This window comes from Centrocercus urophasianus, unplaced genomic scaffold, assembly GCF_019232065.1.
Source record: "Centrocercus urophasianus isolate 14NV4802_14NV808 unplaced genomic scaffold, USGS_Curo_1.0 seq_21, whole genome shotgun sequence".
NCBI classification, from domain to species: domain Eukaryota; kingdom Metazoa; phylum Chordata; class Aves; order Galliformes; family Phasianidae; genus Centrocercus; species Centrocercus urophasianus.
Window position 1 is genome coordinate 20,728,457 of NW_024884767.1, and position 16,067 is coordinate 20,744,523.

A 16,067-nucleotide genomic window follows, 5' to 3' on the forward strand; every position below is an offset into this window, starting at 1 on the left:
CTCAATCTCAGAAATGTAACTTGACAGTAGATCTGCAAACAAGATCTGACAAATCATTATCCAAAACAGCTTCCCCCAAAAGTGTGGTGTCACTTCAAAATAGAGGAGAGCCATTATGGACACATTAGACCAACGCAACATTCTCTTATTTTCATGAAGTCTTAGGAGACCAGTCCATCATACTTGGTAATGGTTACTTTTGGCAGAAGACACAGCACTTAGTGGATGCTTTAATACTCCGGTCTTTTTCTTTGCCTTCCAAAATAACTGCGATCTTAGATAAACAGCCAGGACTGTGCTAGTTCCTTCCAGTAGAAGTTTGTCACTATAGATTTCTATTCTAAGCATGCATTCCTCATCACTTCTTGCCATGCTGCAGACTCCACAGATCTCTGAACTTCAGTGGTAGCTTCTCAAGAACAGGGCATGGAAGCAGGTGCTGGCCATACAGAAGAAAAGAAAATCTCCTCTTGCTCATAACAGAAGAGAATCCATTTGAAGAAGTCTCTCCAGGCAGAGACCTTACTCCATTCCTTCAGAGAAATAAAAATCTGCTCAGAGGTAGCAAGCTTGCTCTCCTTTTCTGAGGGCAAAAAGCTAAATGCACGTTTTCATCACTTGTTTCTGCCCTGATCTAGCTTCAGGCTCAGAGTAGATTTCAAAAAATTCAGTACCTCTTTCCCAGTTTTTGTTTGACTCTCTTTCTGTATTTAGAACAGTTTTTCCTCTTTGTTAGACTAAACAGGTCCCTTTGTCCTTTCGATTGTGGTTAATGCTTTGGTACCTCTTACAGTCTAGGTATGGAATTACCATCTGTATCAGTGTTGTCTACTGAGCAATTTGCTCAGCAGTTGTTCATGCCTGTCATTATACTGAGGAGACTGAACCCTGTGAACTCATCCTCAGGCATCTGCAGTCACAATTTTCCACTTGCTCTAAATGTAGGATAGGAATAAATATGAAAAGAGAGGGAGCTTACACAGGACAGCAGTAAGTCAGAGAAAAGCTCCTGGGTCCTGATTCTCAACCCCTTGCTCAGTTGCTTTCATTTAGAGTGCTGGTATTGTTGAGCACTCTGAATGAAAGGTGAATGTGGAGTTCAGTTAGAGCACATTTGGTTAGTGCAGATCCCGTCGCTTCTGATTTTTAATGAGTGGAGTTGTTTTGTGCTCTTTAAGGTGTTTTGTTTCAGTTTGTTTTGCAGACCTGAAGTCTGCAGTGAAATACGACTAAAGAACTATTAAATGCCTTCTACACGTAACTGAAAATAACTTTTTTGGAAGACTGAATTAAATAAGAGAAGTATATTCTAATTCTTATCTCCATTCTCTACAACGAGTTTATAGGGTCTACCTTTTATTACTTCTCATTTGTTTCCTGGAAACAAATATTTATATTGGAGATTAGTAAGTCCAAAAGGGTGTTGGATGTAGATACCAAAATAAAGCAATGAAGCAAGAATAAGTGCCAGATTCTGCACCTGGAACTGGGCAGTCCTGGCTGTACATACAGACTGGGGATGAGAATTTGGAGAGTAGCCCTGTGGGACGGGATTGCGGGGTTCTGTCTGACAGTGAGTTGAACATGAGGCAGCAGTGTGCTCTAGAGCCCAAAAGGCCAACCATAGTCTGAGGTGCAGCAGGCCCAGTGCTGCCACCAGGTGAGGGGAGCGGCTTCCCCCTCTGCTCGGCACTGTGCAGCCTCACCTACAGCACTGGGTGCCACAGTATGAGAACGACATAAACCTGTAAGAGAGTGTCCAAAAGAGGGCTACAACAATGATGAAGGGTCTAGAGGAAAGGATATACATCGAGCAGCTGCAGTCCCTTGGTGTGCACGTAGTCACAGCACGTCAATCACAAATTTTGAATATAACAGCAGGTGATAACAGATAAAATTTTTGGAGAGAGAAGCTAGTGTTGAAAAGAAAAGCACAAATCTTCCACTGTCTGAGTTTCAGCACAAGAATAAGCATAAGACCTTTAAGCAGTCATATGGCTCAAAGCAGGGATGGAAAAGACGGTAAAGACACTGCTTAGCTTACTGTATTTCTCTAGATGTAAGCAAGTTTCAGGTTCTCTGGACTTTTTTGCATTTAATTTGATTTTGTTACCAACAATCAGTTTAAATAAGCAAAGCATGTGTATTTTTTCACTCATTCACCATAAAGCACAAATAACAGGTTTTTTTTGTTTTTTTGGTTTTTTTAGCCATTTGAAATAAATTATTAGGAGAACTAGATCTGTAGTGCCATTTTTCAGATTGGCTTTCAAGTCAATACGCTACCTCAGAGACCTCTGTTTCACCTTATTATTATTCAAAGGAGTTCAAATCAAATGAAGCTATCAGAAAGCAGAATGGCTTTTCCATATTAAAATTATCAGTGAAGTGTTAAATTTTAGTGCTTGATTACATTGCATAATTGCTTCAGGTTGCCTAATTAGTACAATATATAGTGACAGAAATGGTGAAATGCCAAGAATAACATGTTGCATGAGAGCAGGTACCAGGCTGTGAATGCAAAATAGTTGTGACTAAGAGCTGCAGCTGTGGAGGTGTCGTTTGGTGCAGAGGTTTCCACAAATCACACAGTAATTTGGATCAAATCTCTTTTTCAATAACAGGTACACGTGCAAATATCCTCAAGCCTTAGCAGGTTCTGCCTGATTTTCTGTAGTGTGCATTTCCGCTGGTGTGCTGCTAATTTACTTGCACAATATGTTTCTTCAGTTCTTCAGTTCAGCAATGTAGGCAGCTCCTGATGATAACAAGACAATAGGCAATGTCAGTAAACTAGGTGGTGAAGGAAAAATATATATATACTTTCCTCTTATTCCAAGGAATAAAGCTTTTCTGGAATGTCTTACATTCTGTTTGTTCTCTGAACTTATATAAATACGTAAGCATTTACATTATTAAACCAGTATAGCAAGTATACAATTGCATCAAAACTTGCTCTAAATGAAAAAATAATGTTGCTCACTGTAGGGGTCTACTTTCATTTTTCCCTTTTCCTGATTTCGGTTTCACAGCTCAGCCACTGGCATTGCCGCAGACACGAAGAACTGTGAAATAAATTCAGGAGTTATGTATCCAGTAAAGCTCTTGAAGAATTACTGTAATGAGAACACAATGATCAAGACAGACAATGCATAGTCTGAAACTGATTAGGACAATGGCATAATTATGTTCTGGAGACTCGGCATGGCTGTTTAGTTCCTACTAAAAACTACGCAGACAAATGCAAAATATCATTCCTGAGAAACAACCACAGCATTCAGAAGGAGCGTTCAGTGACCAACTCTTGCCAACAAGAATCATGACAGCTGCAGAGACATTCAGCTGGAGGTGTCAGATGGGCACAGCCTGGGGCACGTTGGAAACAGTCACTATATCCATTCTTATGAGCTAGTCCTGACTCAGAACAAATACACCTCTCCCTCTTAACAGCACTGCAGCTCAGTATACCTCAGGAACATACAAGAGAGGAAAAAGACTTGATAAAGGCAATAAACATATTCATCTTTCCAGAGATCTGGTTCGTTGTTCCTGCCACCCCCCTGGAGAAGTGCTTCTCCCTTGGTTTGTGGGGTAGTTTTCTTTCTCCATTAACTTGTCCTGCTGTGCAAGTGGGAGCTTTGCATGTGCTTTGCAGAAGCCCTTTACCTCATAGAGACCTTCGCTCCCTGTCACTTGAGATGTTGCATGATCTGAGGATCCACAGTGCACATTACGCAGAAGGTGCCAGCACCCCAGTGAAGAATGCTGCAGTGGAATACATTTGTTTGTCACAAAAGCTGTCCTCAAGAAGAAGGCACATAAACTGCGTATTGAACTTATCACAGACAGAGCATCATACAAAATACAGTCCCTAAAACTCCTTGGTCCATATGCTCAGGAATATAATCATTTCCCCTGATTGCCTGTGATACAACAGTTTTGTTCTGCTAAGTACTTCAGAATACTGAAGTGTATAGTGTTGGTTTAGGAGAACATGTTCAATAAAATTTAGGAAATAGAGGAATGCATTTTTGAGTCCTTCAGTCTTGTATTTTTGAATCTTATGCTTACACTTACCTTGAAATTCTTTGTTTGAGCATTCCAATCTCATGGTCCATTTGCATTACAAGCAGATTATGCTCCTTCCTCACCATCCTCCTTCATCAGCTTTACCCATTTGTATTCTTCCTTCATAGAACTAATGCAGCTAGCTAGAATGTAAATCCGAGCACATCTTCCTCATTCTCCTCTCTGGAGAGCAATTGGGAGGGCAGAGAAGAGAAGAATCAATCAAAGGTAAACTTAGATAAAAAGCTGAACAGTGACCTAAGAAGGCAGAAGTATCTCAGGCCATGCTTAACAGTATTCTCATGGATGCTCAACTTGGCCTTGAAATTCCCATCCTGAAGCATTACAGAGAAAGTCCTGGTGCAGCTAGAATTCCTGTCCTTAAGCTGTATGTGTATTTATTTTCACACAGTGTATATTGACCTGTGAGATACAAGCCATTTTGAGTGCATAGAGCAGATATTCAGCAACATAGATAGCTGATGGTGAGTGATCTTACCTGGAGCACCCTTGAGAGCTGCAGCCCACCACTGCTCTACATATATGGTTTCACAAATCATAGCAGTGGTAAACACACTATATAAGCAGAAAACATACTTTTTCAATTATTCCAAACTGCTCTTTCCTTGATGCTCCTTGTCTCAATGGCAGATTACATAACACTCAAAAGTCACACAAGTGAGAGCCACTTTCTTTACCTGTGAAGGATGTACAGTATTTTAACATCTGGTATAATGATTGCTGTTGGCAGGAGATGAGGACACGTTTTGGCTATATCATCAAAGATACTCCATCCACCTTAAATCCACCTCACCTTTCAAAGCATTAAATATACTCCTGTATGACAGAATCTCCGGATAAGGAGTTCAGGTTATGTTTCTGAAGCAAGGCTCCCAAAACACCTTAAACCCTACACTTCATTGTACCACTTGTACACCACACCACCAAGGTGCTGAAACACTAGTCTTTCAGATTGCCTTGACCTGTTTTTGTCATTTCCTGCATGTCCAGTCATTTCTAATCTATGCGTTTGGTAGCACCTTTTCTCCTGTCACCCCACTCTTTCTCCCATCTGAGAGTGTACATCTGTGCTAAGCCAGTATATATCTTCAGACCTTAAAAGAAAGGGAGTATGCTTTCCTCCAGTATCTGCACAGCTCTTAATATCTTACAGAAATTGCTGACAGTAAATTTATACTAATTATGAGGAAAAAAATTGTGTTGGCTGAAAAGGCAGGACAGATTACTGCTGCAGATTTGGAAAGACACTACAAATTCCATTCTAAGGATAAAAGGAGAATAGAAGCAGTCAAACCGTTCACAATTCTTAGTTCCTCTCTTAGACCAGCCGAAGTAAAGTAGTGTATTGAATACCTGTTCCCATTGAATAAGTTACCTGTTTCAGCAGTGCACAGCTTAGTTTGTCCTGGTTCTTTCCTAAGCTTAGACAGACACAAGTCCATCTGATGCTGGAACAGAAACTAAGTGAATTCAGTTCATTTTATATTGTTGGAGAACTGCAGTAAATGTAGCCCTTTCCATGGAAAACCTAAAAATAAAAATAAATAAATAAATAAAAAATTACGAGGAGCTGTAGTCACACTTTGCTAAAAATCTAGCCAATTGCAGCGTAGTGTTGAACCGTTGATAAGAATCAAAGTCCTGTGTCCTATTAGCAAGGAAAACTTTTGTATTCTTTTTTAAGAGGAGACAAGGGAAAGCATATAACCATTTTGCTAGCAAAAAGAAGTCTCTCTTAGATGCAGACCTAAATCAGTTAATCAATTAAATTAACCATCCCAATTAACATAGGATGTTTTGACATCAGCCAATATCTAAAGATCTCCTTGTTTGAATTTTTAGCATCAGAGGATGAATTTACATCCCATTAAACCCAAAACACACTGGAATTGGAAATATCTGAAATAGCTCAAATACTGTAGTTTCCCAGATTACCTCCCTCATGAGGGAGTTCATGAGTTTAAATACATTCATATAGGAAGCTGTGTGATTCTTCTATACACTAAATTACAATATTCTGGGAAATTGAGTTCCCATACAACTTCTATATTGCCAAATTCATGGATATATTCAGGGAAAAACTGCAAGAAAGCCTCAAATCTCAAGCACTCAATTACACCATTTAATCTCATTTTTATGTCTTGTGATACAGTATAAACACAAACTGAAATATGGACAATTTCAAATAGACTAGAGACTTTTGACAAGAGCATAGTTTCGGAGGACTCAGTTCTTTTTTTCTCCCAGCAGACTATCATCAAAGTGAGTCTTCATAAACAAAGCTAAAATGGTTCACAATTGGCTATTGTACAAGGATTAATTAAATAAAACTGCTGGCTGTGAAAAGTGTATGCAGAATTTATAAGTTCATATTAGCTACATCATGCAGAGGCTAGTGCACAAAAGTTTTGGTTTTTTTCTTTTGTGACGACTAAGAGAGCAATTGACAGTAGCAGGTTATACTTTGAACACAACTGGAAAGGGAAATAACAGATAATAGTTGATAAAAGCATACCTTAATGGTGTTTTTTTAAAAAAAAATTCTGTTGCTTTTATTCAGGAATAATGTTGAGATTGGGCATTAAAGATCAGAGAAAAAAGCAGGAAGCTTTGAAGTCACGCAGTCAAAGTTAGAAATTGAACTTCTTTTTAGTTTCAAAACTCTAACAACTATTGAAACTTTTGTTTAGAAAAAACTAACAAAAACAACATCAACAAAAATCTACCTGTATTGAAATTTTTGGTGTGTTTTATAAGTTAATCTATTAATTTGTAAAACTGGGATATTCACCTTCACAGTTAAATGGACTCAAGTACAAGTGAAAGCAGGAAACTCAATTATAATATATGTCAGAGGAGAGTCTGCTTCTTCAAGTATACTTGGCCAAGGACCTTTCCAATCAAAAGAGTGATAAAAAGGTAGAAGCCATAAACAAGACCACCCAAAGACACAAGAAAAGACACTTGAAAAGTACTCATAGGTAAGTGAACAGCCGTGCAAAAGGAAAACACATAAATTGTGAGCAGGAAAACTGGGGCTTGGGTTAAAAGCAGGCTGGAGTTTTCTGCTCTGAGAAACAAATATTTTGTAATTATTCATAGAAACATTCAATCACATTTTAACAGCATGTGCAGGCTATGTATGAAAGGACTGAGAGCAAACGTCTAATGGCACCTGCATTTCAGCAAAACTTCCATTTCAGCTATGTGTAACTTAAGTCTACAAGACTACCCAGGTAAATCTGTGCTCCTCCAAAGGCAAAAGAAAAGTCACTTGCTTTACAATTGCTTCACCTAAAAAGTAGCATGAGAAGAGCCACACTGAGACCTCTGCCACATAGTAGCCTGCATCAGGCTCAGAAGCACCATTTTTGGGTGACTTTCCATTTTGAACTGGGAAAAGAATTAATTCCAACAGCAGATCAAACTAAAGGAGCAAAAGTTCTCAATTTTTGATCACTGTGGCTGTGGGAATAAAGTGACACTCTTTCCTGGCTCAGATTCTGTGACAACACCATATGGAACTGAAGCATTGTGAATTCTCTCTCTCTCTTTCTGATCAGTTAAGAAACAAACTTGCGGCTGACTAGTGACTAACAAAGAAAAACTGTAACAGACTTGTGAATGCCTTGGAACAGACAGTGTACTGTATCACTCTTGTGAAAGCTGCAGAACAAATACATGTTGCGTGCCAGCACAATGGGCCCTCTGCATCCACCACATGAAGGAAGAAGTAGTATGGCTGGTACATCATGCACACAGTATGTGATACCAGACACACTCTGCCCAGCAACAGCTCCTGGCCCAATTGGAAGAGACAATCATACAGCATAAAAGGCATTGACAACACCACAGCTGGAAGTACACGACCCACCACATCATTAACCACCCCAGAAAGAGAAGAAGAAGGAAGAGAGAGCTTCAGGACATCAAGGGATCCACACTGGTGACTTGCTTTTCTTTTCTTTTTTTATCTCTCTTCTTTTCTTCTCTTTTCTTTTTCCTCTCTTGTTCTCTCATCTTTCAATAAATATAGGCACTATCTTGCTCGATCAAAAGCTTGACTCCACGCCGAGTCTTAATTTAAAGGGATCAGGATCAATATAATGAAGCACAGCTTGCAAAATGGGTGAACAACATTTTTCTTACAAGTAGAAGAAACCAAATCAGCCAGAGAGAAATCCTCTGGAATGAAAAATAAAGCATTCCCCATATTTAATATCTTTATTGGAGGATAAATGCTGGAGAGGAACCTCAAAATAAAGACTACCTCATAGAAATGTTCATTAAGGTCCCATTTCTACAGTCTCCTGTTGTTGTCTGTGATTACAGAAAAACTTACTCTGCTGACCACTTCGATACACGCAACAACAACTGGATGGCTATTGTGGACAGCTTTCTTATTTTGGCCATGCAGGAATGATACACGTTACTGATCAGGGTACTTGGGAAGTAAATACAGTGACTACAGATAAGTCACACACCGGCATGTATGTAAGAAGGCAAAAGAAAAACTGAGAAAATGCTAAGATTTTGTCGCATTAACGGTGATACATTCAGAAAAGTGTAAAAAGACCTCAGGCACAGAGAAAAAGTGGAGAAAGACTCCCCCATATTCCTCTAATTCCTCTAATGCATCCACTTTTGCACAGTTCTACAGAGTCTCTTGTAATTCATTTCCTTAACCCCAGGAGACCCAGGTTAGTCTAGTTAACCTCCTTTTTCACTAATTACAACGTTCCAGTTGAAAGTCTCCAAGGCTACATCTGGTTATTGCAAAGATCTGTCCTTGGTGGACGGAAGAGCTCGGCCTCTGTATTTAGGCTTTTGTATCAGTGTGTTTACTAAGTTTTCTACTTCTCAGATTCATCGTTCATGTTGAACAGCCCTTAAACAAATAAGACTGCAAACCAGATAGTCTCATGTCCCTCATACACTGCAATGCTGTAGTCTGGTATTTTTGTTGTAACACGGGGAATCTTGAGGATAATCTTGCAAACCCTTTGGAAGATAGAAGGGTTTTACTTTAAGGTAAAAGAGTGGCTACAGATCTGTACTTAATTTTTTTATTATTATTTATGTTATTTTATTTTCAGTTTGTATAGCTTGAACCATATGCATTGTTCTCTGAGTGAATAAGCAGCCTCCTTTACTATTTTTTGGAGAGAGGGAAGAAGAGATTAGGTTTGATTTCTTATGAATAAGAACTTCTATGAATAAGTTTGATTCCCTATTTACATAAGAATGTGATTTAGAACAGTGTTTTGTTTCCACAACGAATGAGATAAAATAGGGAATAGATATCTGAGGAGGTTAAAAATAATGAAGACATTTTACTACATGAGAAGAACGTTTTGCAGATTGGCATTGATAGGTCCATCTTCTGCTCTTCACCCTTTTATAGAATTGATTACTCAATATAGGGCTGAATATTGCATAGAAAAACAGGAAAAAGAACTGATTTGTTGTGAATAACATTCAGATTTCAGTAACTCGTGGGGCCAGGGGAAAAATAAGTGCAGCAAGGAGGTAGGGTCTCACAGACAAGAACATCAAAAGCTCAGCCCGAAGAAGTGTCAGCTGTCAGGAGAAGGAAAAATAGTTGTGCTTACCAAACTTCCTTATATAAATAACTGCTCTCACAGAGAGCCACCGAAGATATTGATGGACATATTCTAGTCCAACAACATGCAGAGAAATAGTTTTTCTGACAGTACATCTCCTAACTAGGATTCAGCTTTCCCCTACCCAATTGTACCCATTCTGTCCTGCAGTGAGCCAGATCTACCATCCAAATGCTCATCAGCCTCCAGTGACTCCAATTGTTCACAACTTCTCTGATAAACCTGTACATTTTATCAGAGCATCTTCTCAGCATCTTCTGAGCAGGGCTGGGTAGGTTGGGTAGGTTGTCATAGCCTAGCTCAAATGTTGTAGTACTCTTTTCTCCATGTTTCAGCTCCCAAGCCACAGAGTACATCCTTCATGTGCAACAAGAAACAAAATTCTGCATCAATAGAAGTGGGCAGTGCCACTTGAGGATAACAGATGCCTTAGCTTGGCAAATCACTTCTGCTGGTGAACACTTATCTAGGATCACTGCTATGAAAACAGACCAAAATGCCTGAAGACTTCTGAAACTTGTTGCTAGAAACAGCTCTGTATTGACACAGAGCCAGATTTTCTCTGTTTCTTTCATCTTAATTCATAATTTCATTATACAGACCTAGAAAAATATAAAAACATGCAATTAAAAAATTTCAAAATCAGTCCATAAATAGGAAGGGGACAAGCCCACAGTTAGCTCAGTATTAAATGGAGCTGCATAATATCCACAGCAATTAAGCTGCAAAGTACCATAATTTACATAAACAAACAAAAAAAATGGGGGTGGATGTAGTAATGTTTGTTTCATAAAAAAACTGAATACTTGTTTCAAAAACAAACAGCTCTAAAACAACACTGTAGCCAACATATCACTGCCTAGTAATTCTGGCTGCTGCTTTTACACAATTAACCTTCCTTCCAGATGGAGTGGCATTTAGGAAAAAAAGATGAACTGTTCCTACCAGAGGTAGAGCTCCCACTGCAGGTACAACATACAAAAGATGTCAAGAGCTATGGAGCATCTAACAAACATTTCTTCCACATCAATGGCCACCAAAAGAGCAACGGAGAAACAAGGCAAAATGGGAATCAGCCCAACATTTTAAGTGGTAGGCTATGACTACACACCTGAAACTTCTGCAAGAATGTTAGAAATCTCTGAGCATTTATACTCTTCACCATCATGAAAGGGTGCTGACAAGAGTTCTACAGAAGACAGCCCTTCCCCCCACCATTAGCAGGAGTGCTGTCTGGGTCCCATAAGAAGAGAGACGTGTCAAGCAGTGCCTGAAGATGTCTTTGAGGAATATCAGCCTTCAGCTTCATTGGCAAAACCTATTATGCACCCTCATCAAATATCCCATCAGTTACATGCTGGTGTTGTAAATGCTCAAGAGGATGGAATCAGCTGATCCTAAAGCTCCCTCACAGCCTTGCTGACTAATTTGAGTGAGTAGGGATCACTCCTGATTCCAGTGTCCAAAGCCCAATTATGAACAGCCAGCATTTCTAGAGCTAGAGAGAACACTCCAGTCCTCTAGACTGTTCTTTCAGTCAGTTGCCTGAGAGTAATGACATCCGCTTCCAGCTTACTGTGAAAGTCCCAGATAGAGTGCTAAGAGAACTTAAAAGTATATCATTATCTGCAGGAGAAATATTTAATCTCTCTTATGAATATGAGTAAATATTTATGTGTTTGTTTGTTGAAACATCACAGTGTCCCCATAGGACAGAAACTGCAGTTTTAACCAGCTCATTTCTGAAATTCTTCAGCATTCTGCTGCTATAACTGCCACTCCAGACAAATCAAGCACAGCTCATCTTTCCCGTCTGTATACACAAGCCACAACAACCAGGGAGTGAGAGAGAAGCAATGCCAACCCCTATTTCTTCAGGTTCCTCTCATTAATGTTTAACCAGACAACAAAAGGAGTATGGTATCACCAACCACAAAGAAGGCTTTTACTGCTGAAAAGTATGAATTATTGCATTTAAAATTAGTAAATGGTATGTAGAGGAAGGCAATTCCTGAGCAGTTCCAAAACCTGAAAGTTAAAACAAATTCAGTCCTAAAATTGTGTAAATGTCACAGAAGCAATTTCAAAATATTTTCCAGCTCTTTTCCTTGGGGAACTGAAAGCAGCTTAAATTTTAAGTAACATTATGTAGCCAATGTCCTGCGATATTTGCAGATTCCATGTTTCTCCAGGAAAATGGTTTCGTTATTTCTAAGTCCTGTCTAAACTCTCAACTACTTTCAAAACTATTTATTTTGAATGAAGAATAACAGAAGACACTCCTGAGCAGCTTCCTGACTTTGCTGCTGCGTTTCACACCAGAATCCTCCACCACCATGAAACAGACTGTGGGTGCTCTCTGTGCTCCAGGTTGCCAGGCCAAGGGCACGACGTGGTGCTTGACCTCGATGCTCATACACCACATCATCTCCCTACAAACTGTCCACAGCAATGCACTCATAACACACTCAAGTCGGAGGCACACAAACCCCATGAGCCACAGTGCCAAATCCTGGTGGGATCAGACAAGATCTGACCCCAAGCTCCCTTCCTTCAGGAAGCTGTAAACTATTTGGGATCTGGCCACAGGTGGCTCCCTCACAGCTCTTCACACATCAACACCTGCATAAATCCTCCCCAAGTAGCAGTTGGGCCCTGGCTGATTCCAGGCTGACATTAACAAGCACAAATCTCCTTCCTGTTCCTGGTGGTGCCACCTGCTGAGTAGATGTGCCATGCCAGCACATATCGAGCCACACTGTCCTCTACCTAAATGGATTCTCTGCCAGCACAGATGCAGTAAATCCTGCAAATTCTTTTCTTCTCTTCCTCCTTGCACTGGATGGAAGCTACAGTAAAAAAAATCAATGTTCTGCATTGTTAGAAAAAGTTTAAAATAATTTAAAACCAAATAGCATACTTAGACCACAAAGCTCTTCCGCTCTCAGTTGAGATGTCTGGCAGGCAGCATAGACATGAAGCTCACAGTTTTACAGTCCATGGTAACAAGTGAAGACAGAAACAAATATTTAGGGCTTTCATCTGAATGAGCATTAAAAACAGATAAGCAAATCTCTTGGACAGGTTTGCCTTTCCTTGCTATGCAGTCAGAGCAAGGCCAGAGGCAACAAACAGAATTAACTTTTGAATGTTAGCAGTGCTGATGCTCATGAGAGGTGGAATTTCTGTGAACTTCAGCAGTGGATAGATGGTCCTCTAGGATTTTGTTTGTCATCGACATTGATTGAGCACATTTTCATGCCCATTACAATGTTTAAGCAGTTCCGCTGAGGCCATTCTATTCAAGCCTATAGCTCCCTGACGCAAGATTTCACACATTCAATGGATGTGATGGCCTCAAAGATTCTCCTCAGCTCCTCTCTAAACAAATCAGCAGCACTCACACTTGATACCTATGGACCTCCCCTCATTGTGGATTAGAAATTATTTACATAGACTTCTTGGGCTTAAGCAGATTCATAGCTCTTAAAGGACTGAGTGTCTATAATTTGAAGCCTGACCTCATTGGCACTGCACTACTTTCAGGTTGTTACCTACTTACTAGAAAAGTTCCTTTATAAGGAAACTTCCCATGGACACAAATCCTGGAAGAGGATACATAGCCTTTGGCAGTCTTTAAATGCTTGGTTTCAGGTATTCATACAGTTATATAGTCTATCTCTGCTGTTCTACTAGTTGAGTAATTTTGACAGTTTTCCTTAGCATTTACTCGTAAGCCCTGGGTTTCTGCAATGTCGTATTTCAAGTACTAGAACAACATGCTGGTTTCTTTGTCTTTTTGAACTTCTAAGATTTATCTATCTCATTTTGGGCTGAAATTTTCTGTGACTCATTTCATTCCCTAGGTGGTCTGAGAAAATGAATCCGATGTCTGTTTCTGAATTCTGCAGGCAAGTAAGATGCATTCTTTCTTTGCTGGTTTCAACTTCAACCTGGTAACTCAAATGGCCAAAACATCACATTTTAGCTCTTCTATATGCAGTGGACCTAGCTAAGATATATAGCTGAGGTTATATTAAGAGAATTCACATAATGGCTCTGCTTTCCACTGTTGACAATTGGTTGAACTGAACGTTTGCGCAATTGCCCTTGGCGTTACCTGTCTGTACACTGCCTGAGTACAGAGTTCCACATGCAAACACCAATGTTTGCATTGTTCTCTAACATCATCTTTCTCCAGCTGGTGAGGGGAGATTCTGTTGTCCTTAGGATAACCTGCGAGATTTGTAATGGCTTTCTTGGGATCAGCTGTGGTCCTACGGTTCTGTGGGTATAGAGACCTTGTTGAAGTACACTTCTGCTTCACTGCCTGAGAGACTTGACTTTACAGGCTTCTATTTCCTATTTCTAAGGAATTTCTATTCAAAACTCTTCTCTGAATAATGTTGTTAAATTCAGTGTTAAAAATCAGGAAAGGCATAGAGATAATAAAATAATAATAAGAGAGATTTGGATTAAATCTACACGTGCACAGGTAGCTCTATTGACAGTCCCCAGATTTGACAAAAAGTCTCCAGAAAAAAAACACAAAGAAGGTTTCACGGTCCAGAGGCTGCTGGGTTAAACAAAAATTCTCCTTTAATGTCTCTGAAACAGAATCTGTGCTTGCACACATAATAAAAGAGCAATGAAAAACAAAATCACAAGCCAAAGTTTCTCTTTTCCACTCCAGTGTACTTTTGGACAGGAGGAAATCAATAGTCGCTGTGAGAATCTCTTCTGAAAGATCAGCTTGTGGGCATAGCTCCCTGGTGTCCTGAGGATGTCTGTGCTGCCCCTGCAAGCAGGTCAGTCTGGCCCAAGGATGACAAAATTCCACAATAAAGTACACAGCCACCTGTGTATAACATTAGCCTTAGATCCCTGGTAAATTGAAAGCTTATGGAAGCAGGGGAAGGGGAAAAAGAAAGTTTTGCTACCTCCTATAATCCAGGAATCTATTTTTTAACTCCTTTGTGTGCAGCAAAACGCAGAGAACATTTTTTTTTTCCAGTTCTCTTTGTTCTGCAAAATTCTCTTTGCTGCTTGAGAGGTTCACAGCCAAAAAGGTATTTCTTAGGATGAAATTTGTCCTGCTGAATGGCACATACTTGGTTTTCTCTCTCTCACTAAAATCCAAAGCTTTAGCAAGGTCAGATCTTTGCAGCTTCATCATCATTCTGCAAGTCATCTGCTGGCACAGGGACCTCACTTCTGGCCTGCTACCACAGCATTCACAGACTTGTTCTTAGAGAAAGTCACCTGAAAGTCAACTGGAAGTGGATATGAGCTTCCAGCTTCCATAAGCCATGAAAGATGCTTTCTCTTTCACAAGATTGCACTGAGTTGCAGAGGTAGGGAGCTGAAATTTGCCACTGCCCAACTGCACACAAGAGTTCAGTGTACCGACACAAGCAAGCTCTTGAGGAGCTGTAAGTCAGGCTCTAAAATGCTGCTGGAGACTGAACTCCTCTGCACCTGGGAAGGTCACTGTGAGACTTTACTCTGAGGGAGTCAAGCTGTGGCAATCATGCATTCACCTCTCATCCTTCTTCCTATATACATTCACCCTCCGAGCACACTGCCCCTTGCTTAATAAGAACTTGTAAGTTCAGAGAGACTTAAGCATGTTTATATAACAGTATATTTAAAAGTTATACAAGCAAACACTGAACAAGCAGAAAGTTATTTAGGTAGAAACATAGCCATAATTTCAAGATTCCACCTTTCTTTTCTCACTGTGAATGTTTTCTTGAAGCTGAGAAGAATTACTGCTACTAGGACCTCATCCTATGCTTAGTCTCAGCAGCTTCACTAGGCACAGAGATGTGACAAGCCTGTTCAATCTTCCTGCAGAAAAGAGGTTCCCCCAGAGGAATTCTCTGAAACTTGGGCAGTTATGATGAATGGCACAGATTCCAGGTGGAGAGCTGTAGCTAGTGATGTTCTCCAGGGGTCATTACTGGGTCCTGTCCTGTTCAACATCCTCATCAATGACCTGGATGAAGGGAAAGAACGCACCTTCAGCAAGTTTCCTGATGGTACAAAGCTGTGAGGAGTGGCTGACGTACCCGAAGACTGCTGCCATTCAACAAGATCTGAACAGACTGGAGAGTTGGGCAAAGAGGAACCTGATGAGATTCAACAAGAGCAAGTTTAGGGTCCTCTATCTGGAATGGAAAAATTGCATTCATCTGTAAGGGTCATATGCTGACCTGCTAGAGAGGAGCTCTATGGAGAAGGACCTGGGTATGCTGGCAGACAACAGGCTGGCCATGAGCCAGCAGTGCTCACTGGTGGCCAAGAAGGCCAGTGGTGTCCCGGGGTGCATTAAAGAGAGCATGGTGGCCAGAG

The 16,067-nt window shown here is 40.2% G+C and overlaps 1 protein-coding gene across 4 annotated transcripts in view; it reads right to left on the reverse strand.

The window, feature by feature from the left end:
- Positions 1-1,924: 1,924 nt before the first annotated feature.
- The window catches only part of PCGF3 (polycomb group ring finger 3), a 91,733-nt gene continuing 77,590 nt past the window's right edge, over positions 1,925-16,067 (reverse strand). The window contains exons 11-14 of one of the 4 annotated variants that reach the window (XR_006169575.1): positions 5,465-5,617; positions 4,078-4,251; positions 3,667-3,765; positions 1,925-2,758 (exon numbers count right to left, since the gene is read on the reverse strand). The gene's annotated coding sequence lies outside the window, so the exon portion shown is untranslated. Of the gene's footprint in view, positions 3,766-4,077; positions 4,252-5,464; positions 5,618-16,067 lie in introns of all 4 variants that reach the window. The other 3 variants (XR_006169574.1, XR_006169576.1, XR_006169573.1) reach the window with 3 other exon arrangements.